Source organism: Rhipicephalus sanguineus, chromosome 6, assembly GCF_013339695.2.
Source record: "Rhipicephalus sanguineus isolate Rsan-2018 chromosome 6, BIME_Rsan_1.4, whole genome shotgun sequence".
Lineage (NCBI taxonomy): Eukaryota > Metazoa > Arthropoda > Arachnida > Ixodida > Ixodidae > Rhipicephalus > Rhipicephalus sanguineus.
This window is the reverse complement of record NC_051181.1, coordinates 9,630,888-9,652,052: the sequence shown is the minus strand read 5'-3', so window position 1 is coordinate 9,652,052 and position 21,165 is coordinate 9,630,888. Positions and strand designations below refer to the sequence as shown.

Below are 21,165 nucleotides of genomic sequence, written 5' to 3'. Positions count from 1 at the left end.
CTACCTTGGAGGTAAAGAATGGCTGCTAATGGGAATGAGAGACAGAAGAAGTCGGCTTTTAGCTAACGCTGCGAATTTTTTATTGTTCAACAACGCACAGGAAAAATCTCCCACCGGCACCACCTTGGAGGTCAAAGCGTAAGACTGGTTACTCACTACGACTACGACTACGAGGGACGAACGGGTGCCGCCTTAAGGAGCTTCGCCCCTAAAACATGTGGAGGTACAATATCTGACAAAGAACTGACATTGTCAAGTGGTGAGTTCCACACGCACCCTTTTTGCGTTGTAAATGCAGGCACTACATTTCCTCTCCTAACCTGAGCATGAGTTCCTTTCTGCTGTTCTTGCTTGCCTTGCGTCATGATAAGCTCATCAAAATGCCCACACTACTGCTTTGTTCATTGGTGAAATTACAAATCTTGTGACTGGCTCAGCATAACCCAAGTTATGTATGAACAAAATATAAATTATGGTTTTCCCAGGATTTATGGAGCATGTTGAAAGTGGAGACCAAGTTCTGGCAGACCGTGGATTCTTGCTTTTTCAAGAATTTTATGAAAGAAATGTGCAGCTGATAACACCCAGTTTTGTCAAGAGCCGAGTCCAACTACCAGGACAGGAGGTCACGACATCAAGGAGGATTTCTTCATCCCGCATCATTGTGGAACGCGCGATCGGCCACATAAAGAAGTGGCGTATAATGACTGATACAGCGCAGCAGACTCTTGTCGACATCTACGATGAGATAACGTTTGTTGTTGCTGCTTTGACGAACATGTGTCCACCACTGTCTAAGAAGGGTAAGTACCATGTCGAATTTTGTTGTCATGTGGAGGAGAGCAGGTTGACTAATTCATGAGCACCTTCTTGCTATGCTATCAATTTTACAGAGGCAGAGACATGTGAAAAATAGCAGGGCTGTAAATTGCATATGTTAGTCATATGACATATCAGTGGCGTAGCCTATGAAACTTTGAATCTGCCTATGGAAGGTTACACAAAAACATAGGAGATGTACAGCATAAATGCAGTAAACAAGCCTCACCTGCCGCAGGAACTTAGCACACAAGCAAAGGGGATGTGCAGGGTAAACGCAGTAGACAAGTTTCACCCACAACAGTAACCTAGCACGCAAGAACATGGGGATGGGCAATGTAAATGCAGTATAAAAGCCTCACCTACCGCAGCAGTTAAGTGAGTAAGCACAACAGATGTGCAGGATAAATGGAGTAGACAAGTTTACCCTCAACAGTAACTTAGCACGCAAGAACACGGGTACGTTCAATATAAATGAAGTAGATGAGACTTACATATCGCAGTATTTGTGAACAAGCACAAGGGATGTGCAGGGTAAAAGCAGTAGACTATAAGAGGGTATCAACTTGAGCTTGTTGGCATGGCTTCATCAGAGGAAGCAGAGCGAGCACACGGTACTAGATAGTCCGTGTGCCTAGTCCCGTGGGCCCGCACTGTTTCATATGATGAAGCAGTAGGCTAGTTTCACCCCCTGCAGTGGATGAGCCTTACATATCACAGTATTCAGGTGAACAAACACAACAGATGTGCAGGGTAAATGTGCAAGTAAATAACATTTACTTGCACTGCCTACTTTACCATGCCAAATCACGGCGAAAAGTTAAAAAACATAGGCAGCTGCCATACCCTATGGCTATGCAGACTTAAAACGTGCTTGCACTGTCTAGACTGTATTGCCGAGAATAATTCTTGGCATGACAATCTCTCGTATGCAACTGTACACGCTCGCAGTGTGCACGTGCATAAAGTCGTCCTCTCTCTCTACCACTACCAGGTGCCCACCGTTCTCAATATGTACATAAACGTAGTACTTTCTTATGTTATGCAGGTTGAGGTGCAGCTGGGCCTGCACTTCGTAATAGTAAGAGTGACTCTGATTCAGCCTTCCGGCAGAATCAAGGAAAAAGTCATTTTTCTACTGGCCCTGTGCAATCAGATCTCTTGGGATGCAGTCCCTGAGGCTGTGCAAGCACTTGATTTCGACCAGTGTTGGTTCGTAGCGGTTGCACTTGAAAATTCCGCCAAGACTGCAACCCAGGAGAGGGTACTTTGGGTTAATCATTAAACCGCAGTCTTCAATTCTTGCATTAATGTGGTGCTGCTGCAAGTGATTCAGCAGCCTCTCCTTCGCGACAGGTTCATTGATGATGCCGTACTGCACTGCAGGCACATTAATAAACCGTGGGCTAAAGATCCGGTTTATTATTGTGCTGCAGTGCACTTTCATTGAGCGACAAACATCCCTAAATATAGAAGCCGTCACCCATCCTTTTCGGTGCAAAAACCAAACGGGGCTGTCTCGCTGACTTCATGTGGTTACTTCAATAGCCCTGGCATCATCCTCTGTAATCGTCAGCTTCTCCATCACTATCTGCGCTAATTCACCAACATTTTAGCACTGCAGTCCTCTGCTGGACAGGAACGTTACAGTCAAAGCCGACAGCGGGAACTCTGGAGTCACTGCTAGGACATTTGTAAAAAGATCTTCGTCCAGTGGCATTTCTTCCGCTGCTTCTTTCCTTGGTCGGCATGTGGTCAGTGTAAAAACTCGGGCACGTGGAGCAACCTGTAATGAAGGTTGCCAAGGTTATGGTGCTTGAACCGCCGAGGCTATGGCGCATGCTCCCTGAAAGGCCAGCAATATCAAGTACTCACCTCTCGCAGTTTTTGAATAAAGCTGTCCGCATCTGGAAAGCCACGTGGAAGTGTGCCCTTCCTCTTTGTTGGCACTGTTGGCTGAACACCATAAGTGTGCCGTTTGAATGACAGCTGCTTTGAATTCTTCGCCTGAATCTGAAAAGTACCATTGATGTGCACGTAATGGTCAAAATTAAAACAGCAGAATGCATGGCGTTGTTTGCGAAGTTAATAGCGTTATCTATCGCACATTCTCTGAATATACAGTGAATTCCCAGGTTTTCTCACCTTTTTCAGGCGAGGCTTCACCCACTGACACGTAAAATCAGTTGGAGCAGCACTGCCGGAACTGACTTGGCTCCAGAAGTCGACGGCGAAGCATACTTCTGCAGCATGACCGCAGCATCGCCCCAACCTGGACATTAATTAGAATACACTGTGAACCATATTCGAGCTTTAAAGGGACCGACAACTGATTTTTCTAGACCCAGTTTTTTACGGCGCGACAGGAAGCTTACCCTTCCCAGCCTTTGTAGCGGCAGTGGTTTATCCTAAAAGCACGTAGTCATTTTATAAGCAGTATTTTTCGATCCGAAAGGCTCCAAACACGCATGAAGGCTTGCTCCAGCAACGCTGAGAATTGATAGCGATGCCGCTAGTCCTTGTGAAAGGTGTCGTTCTGCTTTCGCAGGAGTTACTGTAGCTATGCTTAACCACCTTTATTTTGAGCTTTCAAACCATTTTTGAAAATAGCAAGCTGTTACAATGAGATGATGTGGCTTTATACACCTTCTCGGTATTTGTACAGCGTTGTGTGCGCCTGCACCCAAGGTTGCCTGCGCCTGTGACATAGATGGCTTGTCCCGGCATGGGATCATTACGCCAAGCGAAGGCAGCGCCACTTTGTTCCATACAACTAAAGCAGGCCTATATGTACATTTTTATGGATTAATATCTTTTAATATAAAGAAATGAACAATATTTCAGTATTAACAGAAAAATCATCGAACGCATACACCAATCAATGGTCACGTGACCGGCTTCATCGGACCGTTTATTATTTTGCCGCCAGAGGCGCCAAAGGTCATTTTTCGCGACTTTCAATGAAGAAATAAAAATATAAATCCACCTCTCACGAGATAAACAGGGTTGGTTTGAGTCAATGCGACGGACAATCTTTCCATCAGTGCAGTCATCTCATTTCATGTTCTGGGCAGTTGTCGGTCCCTTTAAACTTGCTACTAGAAAAACTTGTGGCAGAACTGCAAACAGAAGTGGCTGAATACAATAATAGGTTTCACTGCTTTTCATATGGTGTACACGTAACCCTGTGTTTGGCACTCTTTGGCCTGAGTTGCCCTTGCGCCACTAAAACCTACCATCATCATATGGCGTACACACAGCCGTACTAAGCCAAAGAAAACATGGCAGGTGCTTATTAAAGTGTGATCGTTATGACATAACAAGGAATGGCATTTCACAGGAAGTGTTTATCATTACATTCATACTTGACAATAGGAATTAATAAATTACCATCCAGCATGTTAACAAAATGCAGCCTATTAGGCACTACTACAGTTTTTTTGGTGGCGCAGTGGGCTAATGCCTCATGCACCACTCTTCGTTGCGATGACACTAGTACGAGTCTCACGATTGTGTTTAGGCAGTGTTCTCCCTTTTCAAGACATTGTTTTAGCATCACTGCTCTGAAGAAGCTGTAATGTCTCTCTTAAAAGAGGATTGCCCATGGCTGACGCTCCTTGATCTGGCAGTAATAAAAGCACAAAAGATGCTCAGCAAAATGGCAATGCATGTTACTGGCTTCCCAGTAAAACATACGTACCAATGTCAATGGCCAATCAATGCGTACCGTGAACAGCTAGCTGCGCATAATGTCAAACAGCCTAGCGGAGGAAAAAGAAGCTTGCTGCAGGTGGGGACCAAATCCACTATCTTTGCATTACGTGTATGGTGCACTACCAGTTCTGCTTAGTGGTGAACAGTCATGGGCATGTTACCAGTAAAAAGTAAGTGTTACAGTAACTGTTAACAAGGTAACTTGTTAGAGTTACTGTTACCGTGAAAACGTAACGTAGTTACTTTTCTGTTACTGTATAAAATTAAGTAATAGATCACAAACCAAGTCTTAGAATTTATTTAATAAAAACGCATGAAGGCATGTGGGCAGTCAAAATTGCACATATAAGACGAACAAAAACTAAAAGAGGGCCTAGCAAAAGCATTTGTTGAGTACTCCTTTTGCTGCATCAGTTTATCTGTTTCAGCACTGTTGGTGAAAAGAAACTTTATTCACAAATAATTGTGATGAACGTCCCAGGTTACTAGAAGTGGAAACCGTGGTTTATACGCTGGATCAACGGCAGTATCCTAGGACATTAATTAGCAATAAGCAGGAGTGCATGCGAAGGGGAACGGGGAGTGCGCCACGAGCGTACACGACTTCCATTGTGTCTATTCCTTATGTTTAAGGCATATCAAACCTAGTTCGGACAGCTTTGGTTCGCGAAACACAAAGATCACCTGCGGACAATTAGAGTGGGGTCATCGAGCACGATGCCGGGATTGCGAAGTGACTTATATCGGCGAAACGGGCAGGAAACGCACCGGATGCTTCTAAAGCAACATGTGCAAAGCACTTTAAGCCAGAGCTTGTTGAGCAGTATAGGACAATAGGGCATAGCTTTGACCTAAACAAGGCCACAATGCTGGCTCGTGAACGAAGTTGGGGGGGACTCATGGAATCGAGGTTCACTCGTCGTGACGCATCAGCTTGCAACAACTGCCATGGTCTACTACCGAACCTTTACAACATGTGTGACTTGTGGAGAGGTCGACCTACGCTCATTTTTTTTCCTTTTCTTTTGTTGCCACTGTATACCGAGGATGCCACCTGCTTAGTAGGCGAATCGTCTATGTCATTTTGTTAATAATTGTTGTGTAAAGTCGAAGTAAACCTTTTACAGTCAGTTGTAAATAGGTTTACAAAAACTGCTTCGCTAGTTCACGGTATTTCTTACTCTCAAGCATTTCGCGCTCTGGCAGCTGATTTCCAGCCGCCTGTCGAAACACGATTAGCTCAGAGCCCTTGACGATCAAGCTGTACCCCAAGAAGAGAGCTGTTAGCTCAAGTGACAAAAAGGATATATATGTAGTGAAAAAAAATGAACGTGAACTTAGCAAGCTGTTAAGTTACAACATGGCTGATACACGACATGCAGTTTACAAGTAAACGAGGTTGCGTTAAAGGCCGACCACCGACCTTGGTCATCAGGAGAGAAGTTATTCCTCTTAGTGACCTCCTCTCCTTAACTGCGAGAGGAGCCGTTTTGAGGAAAGGTGCGGAGTGTATGGAGAATAACTGTATTTTCCGTTACAGTTACTGTGTAAAAAACTAGTTACCAGTCACGCATTACTAGTAAATACTGCCAAAGACTGGTGGTGGCCGTTTCCCTGTCCACTTTCTCAGGTATTTACTTATGTGCAATCCTGGCATTGTCAGCCAGCACCACTCATGGCCACAGCAGCAAAATGTAATATTTTTTTGTTGCCACAGCACAAATTGTAAGGCACAGCTTGAGCAATAAGACCCAACTTAGGGAAAGTAGTGTTTTGCCAAACTTCACATTCTTTTTTTATAGTTACTGATTTTTATTAAAAATCACTAATAACCCTTTTTATGCATTGTGTGGCTTCAAAATATGTTGGCTCCACATGCGTGTCTTGCACAAACAGGGCCCTTGACTGATTCTCCTTTCTTGCACTGTCTGGTAGAGGCAAAAATCATTCACAAGATACATTACCCTGCCATGCATGTGCACCTTGCATCTTGAATTTGGCCATCCTCAGTTGTCTGCACCCAGCACTCATACAACGGCCCTTGCCTCTGTGAGGTGCTAACGTAGCCCTTTAAGACGCACAGTCCTGGTCGGGGACTAGCCGTCTTGATGTCATGCACTTTGCCTGCAAACACAAGTTCACAGCTACTGGAGTGAATAAGCAACAACCAGCTCTGAAGCAACTGCATCAGTAATGCGTGGAGGTCTATACAGAGCTTGCTCTTTGCTGCCACTTGCCTGATACTAAGCAGTGTCGGCCTATCTCTCTTATGACTAGGAAGCTATGTAAAGCTTTGCTGTTCAATTACTACAGACGTGAAACACACACTGTTTGATGTTTGATAATCTCTCATTTGACCATTCACATGATTTATTAAAGAATTGACAAGTGCTCCTAAGCCCATATCAAAGAACATGATTGCAGTGCTTAGTGCATTATTTTTATACCGTTCTAAAATGTACACAGGGTAACCAGAGCTGCATTTTCACAAGCGATGCCAGCATGGCCATTGTTTATTGCAAGTGAAAATAGCATTTGTGGGGTCAAGGCGAGGATGCGGGCTGGTTGGTTTGAGTCACTTGTACTCATACTGGTAGTGCAAAAAACGAGATGCAGACACAAGTAAAGGGCACATACACAGGACGGGTGCTAGACATCAACCGCTTTTTAACTGGAAGACAACATAGAAAAGCCAAAAACCATCGGATAAGAGCACATGCGCACCATCACACTCCGAGGTGCTCTCTTATATCTGCGGCTTCACGTGTTACCACCTTACATGTGCAAATTACACCTTACATGTGCAATGTGTTACCACCTTACATGTGCAATTCAGATATCCAAGCTTTTTATGAGACAAAGCAACCGAAGCAACACTGACACATTTTCTTTCATTCTCGCTGATAGCAAACCACACCTGCGGCAATGGTCCGCCAAATTTTCCCCCGCTGCCTGTGCATCAACTGCCGCACGGTCTTAATGACAGATTGCGAGCGCACCGTGCGGCAGTTGATGCACAGGCAGCGGGGGAAATTTGGCGGAGCATTGCCGCAGGTGTGGTTGTGCTCCAGAATTCACTGTTACACGTGCTTAGAAAAGGCCAGGATCAGGCAACACGAGAAATCATAGAAGCGTTTGCTATCAGAGAGAACGAAAGAAAATGTGTCACTGTTGCTTTGTCTCATAAAGAGCTTGAATATCTGAATGCAAATATTGCGCATGTAAGGTGGCAACACGTGAAGCCGCTGATATAAGAAAGCACCTCGGAGTGTGACGGTGCGCATGTGCTCTTCTCCGATGGTTTTTGGCTTTTCTATGTTGTCTTCCAGTTAAAAATCGGTTGACGTCTAGCACCCATCCTGTGTATGTATCCTTTAATTATGTCTGCGCCTCATTTTTGGGGACATGTGCTGCACAATATATCCGCATGCTTTGCTATAGAAAGCGCAGTTGTTCATGCTGTTTGTTGTAGCAACAATAATGAATTAAACTTACCTGACTTCACATACTGATATGAATCTGAAGCACGAAAGACCTGAGAAGCGTTGCCATCATGGCTTTCTTTTTCGAGAAAATATGACCTGATAGGGGCATAGTTAATCTCAGGCCACAGGTGCTCTCCTTTTACATAATTCAAATTCCGCATTGTGTCCAAGTTGAAGGCAGCTGGACGCCTTGGATGGCCAGTAATAATCATGAAGGCATGTTACATGCAACAATATGCAACCAAACACATGCTTTGCATCCAACCAGTTTTCAGAAGAGTAGGCATTGTCATGTATACAGAACATAAATGTGTCACTGCAATAAAAATTTCTGAATCCTCATAAGTTTTGCCGCATCTTCCCGATGCAGTCATTATTACTTTGACGTCAACCCTCCAAACATGCTTACCAAAACTTTTAAATTCTTTGCCATCATTGTCTATAGATTACGCATGGATCTTTCTTTATGATCTAACAAATTGCTCACCTGGTTTGTGTACATTCCATAGTTAGCTTGCACATGTGTCCATGCATCACTGCATATCTTAATATTTTTGTTTTTCTAGTTATTTTTACTCATCTCTCTTGGGCTACGAGGAACATGGTATTTAAAGAGAATAAAAATATTCACTACAACATTTATTTATTTTGCTTACAGTGCTGTATGTGTTTTCTATACATTCATACTGCAGCTGTAGATTATTTCTTTTGTTTTTTATTTTAACTGCCAGAAATGTTTGTCACTGTTATGTATACTTGCACTCGCCCCACTGTGAGTTGCAGCTTGAGTAAATTAATTACAGTACGTGCAAACAAATGAAATTAAAATGATGGGGAAAACATGAAGGCTGGTTTAGATTTGCTATAAGATTTGCTCTGCAAATAACAAGCGTAGCCTTACAGCAAATATGACTGAAAGGTATCTGAGAAAACCAGAACATCAGCAAGGGACAGCAGAGGTGCACACTTGTAGGTCACAGTGTTACTTTCACTGGCCTTTTGTAGGAAACATAGGTAGAAGCGGCTGAGAATATGGCAAAAAGACAGGAGGAAAAATTTTACAATGGGAAATGCGCACCACCCAGATGATTTGTCTAATCAGTAGTTGCATTATTACAAACTTTTCCATCAAACTTTTTTGTGTAGTTGGGAGCAACATGGTAAGGGGGAACATAGGGTTGTCTTCTAACTTATCATTATTTATGACCATGACTACAGGGGTTGCTGTGCAGCTGTCAATAAAACCGGTATTAATATTGATCGTACTTTGTACTAGTGACATTCGTAATGCAGTGGGGTATTACTTGGTGCTAAGTGTGTTTGATGTGAGACAAGTGCTATGTCAGATTTTTTGTTGTAAACATATCGCTTAGATGGGCACAATTTCGGACCAGTGTGTAAGGCACATGTCAGCATAAAGTAAGAGAGGACCGTAGATGAAGCAGACGAACGACAGCGATCGAAACGGCAGCTTGCTAACGTTGCAAGTCGGGAGAAAGCATAAAGAGTCAAGGTTTCCGCGATTTTTAAAAACCTCAACACAGTTAAAATGCATTCTGTGCTCAAACACATTACATTTCAGTGCTCTTCCTATTCTTTTTTCATGGTCTAAAATATTTATGTGCCTTGGTGAGGCCAGCCGAGCGAAATATTCTAGCTACTGTGCGGAGCGCAACAACTGCTACCGCGGGTGGTGTGTGGCTTCGATCGCTGTCGCTAAGCGTCAAACACGAGTGCTGTGGTTGAAGACCTTTCAGTCAACGCAAGCTACTACACAGAAAAATTATGGAAGCCAAAAATTGTTTGCTGAGAGACACTGACATTCGCCTTGACGATGCCGTCTGTTATCAGTGGGGTTACGACGACGGAGAGACTCCGGCGACTTTTGTTGCACGAGCTCTCACAACAATAACAAGAAGAAAAGCAGCAGCCACCTATTATAGTTCGACTTGTCACTCAAAAAACCCCTTGACAAGTTAACGAACGTATATTTACGCTTGATAAACTTCATACGACCATCCGACATGACGCGATTACGACGGATTGACAGCTCACACCTACCTTTCGGAACTGTTCTGCGGTGCTTGCATCGCGGTTTTTCACCAAAGCTGCGCGATCAATAAAAAAGAAACCAAGCGTGCACGCGGCGGTGGTCACATGGCGAATGGACACGAAGCGACAGCCGTGCGGAGTCTCGAACCGGAAGCCGTAGCAGAACACGCCGCACCGCACAATCCCTCGCGACAACCGAGATTTTGTTATCCACCTATTTTTCTCGGGGCGAGTGCGTAGACGGGGAACCCGGTGTTACAGCCAGGTGAGGCAGGCGCGCGTCGCAGAGCTATTTTTGGTTTGATTAGCGTGATGCTATGAGCGAGGCCGACGCTTTTACGACGCTTGCTTTATGGTCGCCACCTCGCGGTGTGTTAAGGCACTGACAAAATTGCACTTCTATTGAAAACGCGCCGAATGGGACGAACGTGTAACGCGTTGCAGGTACTAATCGCGGAAGCCACAATAATGACGAATTACTTTACTTTGCCGCTCCCAGAGTGTAACACCACCCCGCCGACCGGGAGAGTGGTAGATATAAAAGGCGCGTTTGTAAAGCCTCTAGAGTCTGTGACCGTGGCGCAGTGGATAGCGCGCCCGGCATCTGTTGTTGCGGACCGAGCGGTCATGGGTTTGATGCCCGCTGGCGGAACTTTTATTGCGATAGCAATTATATGGACAGTCTCGGCTGAATTTTGCCGTCGCCGTCGCCGCCGTCATGCACCGTATATGTATAAGTATGTATATATATATAAAAGCCCAAAGAAAAATAATTCAGAAAAATGCTTCCGAAGCGCGGAATCGAACAAGGGACCTCCTGCTCCGCAGCGAGTGGCGCTATCCACTACGCCACGAAACGCAGATCCTCCACGTACCTAACGGCGAGCGTTATATACACACGCTTTACCGCTGGACGGGCTCAGAGATGGCAGGCGATAATAAGCGTATCTTCATTACCAGCGAGATGGCGCTAGGAGCCCGACGGGCGCATTTAAAAGTCGTCGGCGAGCTCGCTCGCTTCTTCTTATAATTGCGCATGGGAGAACCTTGCCCTTCCGCTGTCTGCTCGCGCAGTTTTCTCGTGGTGAGGGGAAGAGGAATGTTTCAAGCTTTCACCGTGATGTCTGCGCTCATGTTACGGCGCGTACGAATGTCACTCGAGCTCAGGGACGCCGCTAAACGAACAAACAGAAGATGAGCGCGAACTATCAGGTGTCACAGCTCGACACTTGAAGCACGCTAATTTCCTTCGCTGCTTCGGCCGCCTTTGCAACAGGAGCGCTGTCCAAACTGAGAGTATCCATTGGCGAGCCTCACTTTGTATAGCATTAATTTCTTGCTATCGCATTCATTGCTTCGCCCTTGCGGCGAAACTGTGACTTTTTTTTCTTTGCGATCTGATCGTGCACATTTTTCGACGTCATTTCCGTGACGGAAATACGTCACTGAAGTCTTGGTGGACCCCGGCGTAAAAGACTTTCCTGTTAAAAGGCTCAGACAATGTAGGAGCAGACTACTTAAGTCGCATCTCAATTGCTCGAATCTTTCTCCAGTTGTGTATTTGTCATGTGTCTTTTTTTTTATTACGTGCTGTGTGGAGCACGAACATTCGGACTCGTGTCACCTTGTTCCCACTTTACAAACGCGCCTGCTCTTTTGCCTACTCACCGCCTGACGTGGAGTGGAATAGTTGCTCGCAACTATCTTAAGTGGGGGGCGGTGTGATGATGTGGATTGTGTGGCGCGTGACGGGGCGAAGAGGGAACGACAGTTCTGCTCTGCGGTACGCCTTGGAGGAGAAGACGACGAAAAGGAAGCGCGAGCGGGGAGTGCGCCTCGAGCAGTTGCAGCGCGACATGGTTGGAACAGCAGCTGCTGGTTGGCGGTTCGGGTCGCGACAACGCTTAACCAGGAGTCCGGCAGCCTTGTGGACCTGGTGAGCCTGATTCCCGCTCTGTGCCCGGTGCTGACACGGAGACCGGCAGCCTAGTCTGTTCCTGGCCTGAGGTCCTGGGGCCCGAGTGGTGTCACGAGGTGGCCGCGGCTCATGTTGGCGACGGGCAGTTAACTTGCACTGCAGTGGCCTGGTGATCTACCGGCCTGCAATGCCACCATCACCACCACCACCGCCTCGCCACGGTCAAGGCAGCGTGACTGTTGACTGCACAAGGAACACCGGTGACTATCGACCTCGCCGCAGCAGCAACAGTTCATAACGGCGACTAGGACAGTTTGTGTGCCGAGTCGCGTAGTAGGTCTAGAATGTAAATAAGGAATGCTGTAGTGTGTTGTGTGTGAATCGTCAGAGTTATCGGTTGTGTTAAAGTCTGTGTTGTGTGTACAGAATCACCTGACTGCCGGTTGAATTATTTCAGATCCTGGGCCCACATTACACCATCACAGTCATAAATTACAATATCGTGTGCCATTTGTCGTGAGCTGGCCCGGTATACAAGGATATCATATCAATTAGTGTGCGGTGGAATCGCTTTGTTATGCCATTGGTTTGAGGGTGGTATGCTGATGTTGTCTTATGAAGCGTGCCACACGTTTTAAGCATTTCTTTTAAAGCTCTGAATAGCAAACTTGCCGCGATCGCTTAATAGGACGCGGGGCGCACCATGACACAAGACAATGGCTTTGAGAAAGAAGGTGGCCACGTCAGAGGCAGAACTAGAGCGTAGAGGAGCGGTCTCTGTGTACCGCGTGAGATGGTCAACCGCTGCCACGATCCAGCGATATCCGGCGGACGTTACGGGAAGAGGTCCGACGAGGTCCATTCCAACAATGGCAAAAGGTTCATCGGGACATGGGATTGGTTGTAGCAAGCCAGCAGTAGGGGAAGTCGGCCGCTTGCGCCGTTGACATAGGGTGCAAGAAGAGACGTACTTTGCAACAGAAGTGGAGATGCCAGGCCAGAAGAAGCGGCTCCTATTGCGGCTGTATGTTTTACAGAATCCCAAGTGGCCAGCAGGTGGGTCGTCGTGAAAGGCCTCAAGGACCTGCGCACGAAGCGAACGTGGAAGAACGGGAACCCACCGGTGTCCATCATCATTGTAAATGTATCGGTGCAGCACGTTATTTTGAAGCTTGAATTGCCTGAGTTGTCGGCGCAACCTGGCATTGTGTGGTGGAGACTTTCTCCAGAGGCGTCGAACAATGCGAAGGCAGTATGGATGTTTCTATTGACAGGAGGCCAACTGGCTGTAGCGATTGGAACACAGAGTGTCAGCAACCGATAGTGCCGATAACGTAAGCGGATGCGTAGCCTCATCATCATGGGACGAGCAATGAAGAGGCTTGCACAGAGAAGATGGTAATGGGAGAGGGCAACGAGAGAGGGCGTCAGCATCTTGGTGCTTTTTCCCAGATTTATAAAGAACGTCAAATATGTGCTCTTGCAGCCGGAGCACCCAGCGGCAGAGGCGTCCGGACAAATTCTTTAGCGTTGACAACGAGCATAACGCGTGGTGGTCTGTACTTACAGTAAAATGGCGTCCGTAAAGATATGGGCGGAATTTTTGTAGGGCCCAAATTACAGCCAGGCATTCCTGTTCCGTGATCGAGTAGTTTTGTTCAGTATTCGTGATTGCGCGGCTGGCGAATACTCGCTCTCACCCTACTTTATCACGCTGTAGGAGGACGGCACCGATGCCATGGACGCTAACGTCGGTGTGGAGACAAGTAGGGGCATGCTCATCAAAGTGACAGAGAACCGGGTCAGAAGTCCGCGCCACCTTGAGGGTGTCGAAAGTGATGTCGCAATCGTTTGTCCAAGTGAAGGCTGTTCCCGACGTCAGTAGCTTGTGTAGTGGCGACGCGATGGAGGCGAAGTCGCGGATAAAGCGGCGAAAATAAGACGCTAGGCCCAGAAAACTGCGTAATTGCTTTTGATTTTCGAGGTAAGGAAAGCGTGTCACAGCAGTCACCTTGTCAGAATCCGGTCGAACGCCATTTTTACTAACAAGGTGGCCCAACACTATGATGTTCTTTCTGGTGAAATGACATTTTTTTATTAAGCTGAAGCCCAGCGTTAGCAACGCACGTCAAAACTTCGTCCAGCCGCTCAAGCTGCTGACGGAAAGTGGAAGAAAAAATGACAATGTTATCCAGATAACATAAACAGCTTTTCTAATTAAGGCCACGAAGATCTGTGTCCATCATACTCTCAAATGTTGCCGGAGTGTTGCAAAACCGAAGGGCATTACATTGAACTCATTGAGGCCATCGGGTGTTGCTAAGGCCGTCTTGTCCTTGTCCGCTTCGTGCATCGGTATTTGGCAGTACCCTGACCGGAGATCGAGACTTGAGAAATATTCAGCGCCCTGGAGGGAGTCGAAGGCATCGTCAATTCGCGGCATCGGATATACGCCTTTGCGCGTGATCTTATTAAGTGCCCGATAATCGACACAAAATCGTACCGAGCCGTCCTTCTTCCGGACCAGCACAACAGGCGACAACCATGAACTGGACGATGGCCGAATGATGTCGCGTTTCAGCATGTCAGTGACGTTGTCCTCGATGATTTCGCGCTCTGCAGAAGACACGCGATATGGTCGGCGGCGTACGATCGAATTGCCTTCGGTTTCTATGTGGTGCTCTGCGACTGTAGTGCGCCCCAGAAACTTGGAGTGGACGTCAAAGGAAGCACTGTCTTTTCGCTGTAGTGCGAAGACATCTTCCTTTTGGTCCGCAGTGAGATCAGGATTGATGGCTGCAGTTAACGCTGTGGCCGTCGCATGGTCATCATTAGCAGCAGGCGAGAGTGGTGGATCTGCGTGAAGATGCGTCAGGGCAAGAGGTTCAGTGTCAGCAAAGCAGGCCACAACGGTACCTTGGGAAAGAAGAAATGCCCAATATGTAGTGTTACGTGCTGTGACCAACGCTTGCCTGTCATGAAACCTGACCTGGCTAGGTGCAATTACAATGCCACCAGATAGCCAGCGACCGCATGGAGCGAGAAACACGTCACCGTTAAAGAATGGTATCAGACGTCAATGTCAGAACATTCTCATTGCCAGGTGAACTGGAGCAATCGGCCGCCGCGACGAAACGCAGTTTGCGAGCATCGTCATCAGATGAAAATTTTGTGTCCTTCATATAAACGACTCGCTGATGACAAGACATCACGGCCAACGCTGAAGAGTGAAAGTCCCATTCTAAGATATGTGCGACAGCACGAGAAACTGAATGTGATGAAGTATGCCATCGATGAAAACTCGCGCTGTGCACACACCAGCGGGCTGAACAACAACTTCATTGGCACACCGAAGGGGAGGTCCAGTATACGGCGTTTTCACTTTTCGCAAGCGAGCGCGAACACAGTTCAGTACTAATGACGGAAAGCGCTGCACCCGTGTCCACCAATGCTTGAGTCCATACACCTTCAACACATACCAAGAGTACATTTGAGGGCCGCTGCGGAGGAGTTTGACATAGCCCGAATGATGCAGCTTTCCCTCCCGAAGCTGCACTATTTAGTTTTCCGGGCGATGGCCCGTGGTCGAAGTAGCTGGTCGAAGAAAAGACGAGCGGCGCATCGGTGACGGAGAGCGGCGACGCGGGAAACGAGAAGCACCGGCTCCGTCGATTCTCTCCGGAGATGGTGAGCGACGTTCATAACTTTGGTAGGAGTGCCCATGTTGCGGAACCGCAGCACGAAACTCGTCTCGTTCATAGGAGTCGTAGCCCCGTCTTTCGTCCTCTTGACGGCGTCGGCAAAACCTGGAAATATGGCCACGAACTTCACAATAGTAGCATACAGGCCGAGGGGGGCGCCAGGCGTTCGGAGGCGGAAGCGACCTTCGTGGTGAACGAACATTCACCGAACCGGCCTATGAATTTGGCTGAATAAAAGTCTATTACTACCACTACTACTACCGAACCGTGCATTGTGGGCGCGTGGGTTTGTGTCTGTTGAGGAGGTGCGAGGGCTGCAACCTGAGCGTAAGATGGCGTCGGTAGAGGGTCATGCCTGGGAACTTCCGCACACGTCATGGCAACAAGTTCTTCCCTGGCGATGCTGCGGAGGCTGCTGCCAGAAGACGCCGTACGGAGCTCGAGTGGGCAAGACATAGCTTGTGCTTGAAGTTCCTCTCGTATGATGGAACGAATCAACGCTCGTAGCTCGCTGTCATTGGCTGCGCTCAGATGAGATGTGTCAGGCTGCAGACGTAGCAGATGGAGTTTATCAAGGCGCTGACACGTGGCGACGACTTCTGAGACTATAGTGGGGTTCTGCACTGCAAGGGCATTGAATGCCGCAGCCCCAATGCCAAAGCACCTCCACAACTTGTGAGACAACGTTCAGGCCGCAAGGCTCTTCTTTATTGCCCCCGAGCCTGAGCCCCACTGCTCAGACCAAAGCGGTGATGATGAGTATTTACTGGTGAGAAGATGACGAATATGAAGAATGATCACACTAGAATAACAGAGAGCTGAGCTAGTTGGTAAGTATTCATTCTAAAAAGCCAGGGCTTACAAACAAGGACACAAGAATGAAGTCAGGACACCACAAACGGCGTTTGTGGTGTCCCGACTTCTTTCTTGTGTCCTTGTTTGCACGCCCTGTCTTTTTAGAATGCTCACACTAGCGAGTTTTTCCCGAATGATTAGGCGTAGAGGGTGAATGTTGAAGAACGCAGACAACAGAGCGCTTCTGGGAATCTAAACGCACGAGAAGACTGCAGCGATCATGTTTCAGTCAGCTTCAATTTTGTTCCCAGAGCAGTTAAAGATTGCACAATGAAAGTCTATGGAAACGGCGAAAAATGAGGCCTGTTTTTCGAGGCAAAAAGTCTCGCTGTGGTAAAGCTAAGTATGTTATAATAATGGTCAGTACATCGCATGTAGTCCTGACACTCAGCTTTCGATTGAAGGCATTCTCAACTTGTCGCAATTGGCATAACATTGTTCATTAGCGCGTTTTTTTTTGAAACGCGGTCCTTCAAAAGCTGGTGGTATATTGGTAAACCCTTGCTTATCACTAGGAACAAGGCGTCGTCCGTGGCCAAGTGAGCTGATCGCTCACGTACGGAGCGCGGCATCACCGCGCCGTCATCGGCTCGATTCCTGGCGTCGAAGCTGCAGTTTTCATATTGTCGCGGTTCAACGTAAGCAGACCGCCGAGACGTTGAGTCCGAGAACCGACGGCGTGTTTTTATGCAGCAGCCAAGGGCAAAGACATAAACAAAAGCACGTCGTCTTCTTTGGTCAGTGTCCCTTTTCACGAGACTGTTGGCGCGCACATCGTCTTCGTTCTCTGTCTATTTCGAGCGCGGCATTTGCCTCCCCTCAAAAGAGCATCGCCCCGATGCTATAGCTGAGCCAGTCATTCACGCATAAAGTCACTTTTTACAAGTCTTGTACAGCCTTGTACAGTTTGGGCTATCCCGGACGACCTCGTAGGTAACGTCACTTAGTCGTCGCAGCACTCGATAAGGTCCGAAGTATCTTCTGAGCAACTTTTCGGATAGTCCCCGTCTTCGTACAGGCGTCCACACCCATACCCTGTCCCCGGTTTCGTACGTTACAGGTGTATGACGTAGGTTATAGCGTCCTGCGTCGTACTCTTGCTATTGGTATATTCGCAGACGTGCGAGCTGCCTGGCTTCCTCTACGCGTTGAGTGAACGCGTCGGCACTCGTTTCGTTGTTATCGCATTCGTGTGGCAGCATCGCGTCCAACATGGTCCTTACTTCTCGTCCGTGAAGAAGGCTGAATGGGGTCATCCGTGTGGTTCCTTGTTTAGCAGTATTGTATGCAAACGTTATGTAAGGGAGAATCTCGACCCAATTTTTGTGCTCGATGTCCACACATTGAAAGCATGTCTTCCAGAGTTTTGTTGAGCCGGTCGGTCAACCCGTTGGTTTGTGGATGGTAGGCTGTCGACTTACGATGAATAGTACGGCTGAGCACCAACACATGATCTAAACGCGCGGCCGTGAATGCGGTTCCGCGATATTTTATAACGATCGATGGCGCACCGTGTCTCAGCACAATGTTCTCTATGAAGAATCGGGCCACCTCTTCTGCTGTGCCTCTCTGGATGGCTTTTGTCTCGGCGTAGCGAGTAAGGTAGTCGGTCGCCACTATAACCCAGCGGTTACCAGCACTAGAGGTGGGAAGTGGGCCCAAAAGGTCCATTCCGATCTGGTCAAATGGCGTTGGCGGGATCTGGACAGGGTGTAACAAACCGGCTGGTTTAGTCGGAGGTGACTTGCGCCGCTGGCAATCGAGGCAGGTCCGAACATGATGCTTCACGGCAGCGGTGAGTCTAGGCCAGTAATACCTCTCCCGAACTCTGCCCAGTGTGTGCGTGTAGCCTAAATGTCCAGATGTGACCTCGTTGTGACACGCTTGCAATACCTCAGAACGAAGAGCGGTAGGGACGACAAGCAGGTAGGTGGACCCGTCTGACGAGAAGTTCATTTTGTAAAGGACATTGTTTCGCAGACAGAACGACGATAGTCCTCTTGCAAAGGCTTTGGGCGCGTTCTGGCTTCGTCCTTCTGAATAATTAATCAAGCCAAGTAGCTCAGGATCGTCATGCTGGTGATCTGCGATGGTTGACGTGCCGAGGATTCCGAGGAATGCCGTCTCTTCTTCAAGAGAAGCCGCCGACTCTACCGGTGATCGAGACAGGCAGTCGGCGTCCGTGTGTCGTTTTCCCGACTTGTACACCATCGTTATATCAAATTCCTGTAGTCTAAGGCTCCAGCGTGCCAATCGCCCGGAAGGATCTTTCAGACTTGTTAACCAACACAACGAATGGTGGTCACTGATAACCTTGAATGGGCGGCCGTACAAGTATGGGCGAAATTTCATAACTGCCCACGCCACGGCGAGGCATTCTTTTTCAGTTGTCGAGTAATTTGCTTCTGTGCGTGACAGAGTTCTGCTTGCGTAAGCGATCACTCTTACCTCGTCGTCCTGGCGCTGCACAAGCACAGCTCCGAGGCCAACATTGCTGGCGTCAGTATGGAGCATTGCAGGGGCTGTCTCATCAAAATGGGCAAGCACGGGGGTCGTGTGTAGACGTTGCCGCAAGTCATTGAAAGCAGATTCCTGTTCGTCGCCCCAAACAAATGCAACGTTATCTCTCGTGAGACGAGTTAAAGGCGACGCAATGCGCGCACAATCATGAATAAACCGCCGATAATATGCGCAGAGACTCAGAAAACGCCTAACTGCCTTTTTATCTGATGGTGTTGGAAACAGTGCGACGACGGCAACATTCTCGGAATCTGGACGAACTCCTGCGTAACTGACGACATGGCCAAGAAACTGTAGTTCCTCAAAGCAGAAGTGACACTTCTCCGGCTTGAGCGTCAGGCCTGCGGCCCGTATGGCCTGCAAGACCACCTGCAATCGTTCAAGGTGTTCGTTAAAAGTTGCAGAAAACACAATGACGTCGTCAAGGTATACTAGGCAGGTTCTCCATTTAAGCGCAGAGAGCACGGTATCCATGAGACGCTGGAAAGTAGCAGGCGCGGAGCACAAGCCAAATGGTAAGACCTTAAATTCGTACAGTCCGTCCGGCGTCACGAAAGCGGTTTTTTCACGATCCCCGGGGTCGACTTCAATTTGTCAATATCCACTCTTTAAGTCCATAGAAGAGAAGTAACGTGCGTTTCGAAGCCTGTCGAGCGAATCATCTATGCGGGGAAGCGGGTACACGTCTTTTTTTCTCACCTGATTTAGCTTTCGATAGTCCACACAGAAACGCAGGCTGCCGTCCTTCTTCTTGACTAGAACAACAGGTGACGCCCAAGGGCTTTTAGACGGTTGAATCACGTCGTCTTCAAGCATTTTTGTTACCTGCTGTTCTATCGCTTCTCGTTCTTTTGAAGCCACACGGTACGGATTTTGATGGATTGGTCTAGCCGTGTCCTCTGTGATGATTCGGTACTTGGTCAAGGACGTCCGGCCAACTTTCGTGGTCGACGCAAAACAGTCGTGGAACTCGGCTAGCAGCGCAAGGAGGCGTTCCCGCTGTTGCTGAGTTAAAGTAGGGTTGACGTCAAGGTTAGGTGCTAGGTCATGTGGGTCTTGTGTAGGCGTTGCTTCGAGTGCTGAAAAGCAGTCACAAACATCTGCTATCTCGTCAAAATATGCTAAAGTTGTGCCGTTTGGAAGGTGCCGTCGCTCGGAGGTGAAATTGGTCAACAGCAAGTTCGTTCGGCCGTCGGTGACATTGACTATTCCTCGTGCTACTGAAATCCCGTGAGTGAAAAGCAGCGAGGTTGGTTGGTCGGCGACTCCTTCACCGTCGAACGGTACGTCACATGCTACTGAAACGAGGGTACATGATCGAGGCGGCACAACTATGTCGTGGTATTTGAGACGAAAGGATTTGTGTTCTGGTGATGAAGAATCAGGCAGACGAGCACTCTCGTAAAACGAAACCAGGCGGTCCGGAATGTTGATTACTGCGCCATGCTCCCTGAGAAAGTCCATTCCTATAATTAAATCTTTGCAGCACTCTGGGAGAACGATGAAATTCGCGACCAAAGAGGAATCTCCTATGCTGATTCTTGCTGTGCATCTTTCAGTAGGGAGCAGCAATTGACCACCCGCTGTTCTTATATGTGGTCCTGTCGACGGCGTTTTTACTTTTCTAAGACGATCGGCCAGCTTGTGACTTATTATGGAAAAATCAGCACCCGTATCGACTAAAGCCGTCACTTGCTTGAAGTAGACGACCCTTTCCTCATCCGCAAACCGTCGGAAGTGTCTAGCTTCCTGGTAAGTTCATGTCCTCCGGGTGTGCAAGCCTTTTCGATCGATATCAAGGATCTGTATTACTCCTTGCCCCAAGCCGCCCTAGCCGCGTCTGTACAAGACGGCATAGAAAGACACGGAGCCACACGCTTCCAGAATGCCGTAGGAACCAGCATTTCCAGGTTTATGGATTTGCTTTCCTTCTACCTCAGCTCGACTGTTGTCCGTCAAGACGAGCACCTATATGTGCAGAAAGACGGTGTTTGCATAGGGTCGTGCATCGCCCCGGTTCTAAGCGACCTACTTCTGGCCCGGTATGACAGGCAACTGCAAGAATCCTCCGACGCGACCACATGGGTGAAGATCTTTCGGT

At 47.8% G+C, this 21,165-nt stretch overlaps 1 long non-coding RNA gene across 1 annotated transcript; it reads left to right on the top strand.

Moving 5' to 3' along the window:
- Positions 1-210: 210 nt before the first annotated feature.
- Positions 211-3,011, top strand: LOC125758918 (uncharacterized). The gene is made up of 3 exons (XR_007416463.1): positions 211-259; positions 486-803; positions 2,974-3,011. It is a non-coding gene; the product is annotated as an uncharacterized LOC125758918 (long non-coding RNA).
- The last annotated feature ends 18,154 nt before the right edge of the window (positions 3,012-21,165 follow it).